This window comes from Propithecus coquereli, unplaced genomic scaffold (assembly GCF_000956105.1).
Source record: "Propithecus coquereli isolate 6110/MARCELLA unplaced genomic scaffold, Pcoq_1.0 Scaffold138, whole genome shotgun sequence".
Taxonomy (NCBI): domain Eukaryota; kingdom Metazoa; phylum Chordata; class Mammalia; order Primates; family Indriidae; genus Propithecus; species Propithecus coquereli.
The window spans coordinates 3609285-3610821 of NW_012138080.1; positions in this window are offsets into that span (position 1 = coordinate 3609285).

Genomic DNA, 1537 nt, shown 5'->3' on the forward strand with positions numbered 1-1537 from the left:
ACAAATAAAGTATAAATAAAATAATGAGCATATTTCATCCTCACTGGACTAGAAAAATTAAAGTCTATCAGTACCTGTGGTAATCATTTACATTCAGATCCTAAAGGTAGGAATGGGAACTCCTTGAAGTTAGATGTGGTCACATGATTTGTTTTGACTAGTTAATTGTGAGCAGAAGAGATGTGTGTCACTTCTGTACAGAAACTTTTAAGAGCCGAAATTCGAGTCCTTTAGTTCTTTTTCCCTACCTTGCAGAAGCATGTGTCAGGATGGAACCTCCATCAGCCCAGGTCCCTGAATGATTATAAGGAACAAAATTTAATGAGCAAGAAATAAACCTTTGCATTAAGCCACTGAGATTTTGTGGTGTTTGTTATCACAGTATAATTTAGCTGTCCTGACTGATACAAATAACCCCAGTTGTTGGTGTGGAAGCAGAACAACAGGGACACTCACATACTACTGGTAGGAGCCTAAACCGGAATAACTGGAGAAAAGCTTGGAAATGTTTAGTCAAGTTGATGTTGTGCATAACCTTCAATCCATGTATGCACAAGGAAAATGAGCAAAAATTGTTACAGCAATGTTAAGGAAAAAAAGTCCAAAAATAACCTCAATATCCATTGATGAGACATGGATAAATCTATTTTGGTAGATTCATAGAATAGATTACTATAGAGTAGCAAAAAAACCCCTTAAGGTACATGTATCAAAATACATAAATTTCAAAAACTAAGAGTCTAAGAAGACTACATGAGGATATGTGCAGTATGATGCCATTATATAAAGTTTACACAGTATGTCATGTTGCGGATCCATAAAATATGTGGTAAAAGCATAACAACATGCATGGGCATGATAAACATCAAATTCAGAGAAATGTTTACTTCCAGGGAAGAAAGAGGAGGGTGCAGGATGGTCTGTGATAGGATGGGGGTATTTGGTCTTGAACTCCTGTGCTCAAACCATCTGCCCACCTCGGCCTCCCAGAGTGCTAGGATTAGAGGCATGAGCCACCGCGCCCAGCCGGGATGGGGGTATTTGGAATGTTTTATTTCTTCTTTTAAAAAACCTAATGCCTGTATGCTAAAATGCTGGGTGGTGGATACCTGGATGTTTGTTGTATTATCCTCTGTACTTTTCTGTCAACATGAAATATTTAATAATAATTAAAAAGAAAATACAGGCAAGCAAAAAGGAAAAGAAAAAGCTTCTGTAATTCTACCTCCCCTGCTCTGTCTCTGAAATCACCTCTATTAACATATTGGTGTAAATCTGTACAATATTTTTCCATATCTTTGTGTCTCTGCCCCACCTGGTAGGAAAAAGAAGGATGGTAGATCTTCAGATAACTGCAGTTAAGGACAGTACGCAGAATTTAGCAGGCCAGTACCTTAATTTACACATTTAGAGGATGTATTATAATAAAGACTATTTAAAGATTGTTATCAGTCGAAGAAACAGAAACCATACTAGGTTTTTCAAGAGAAAGATTTTAATATAAGGAATTGGTTAAACAAGCATTGCGGAATTTAAA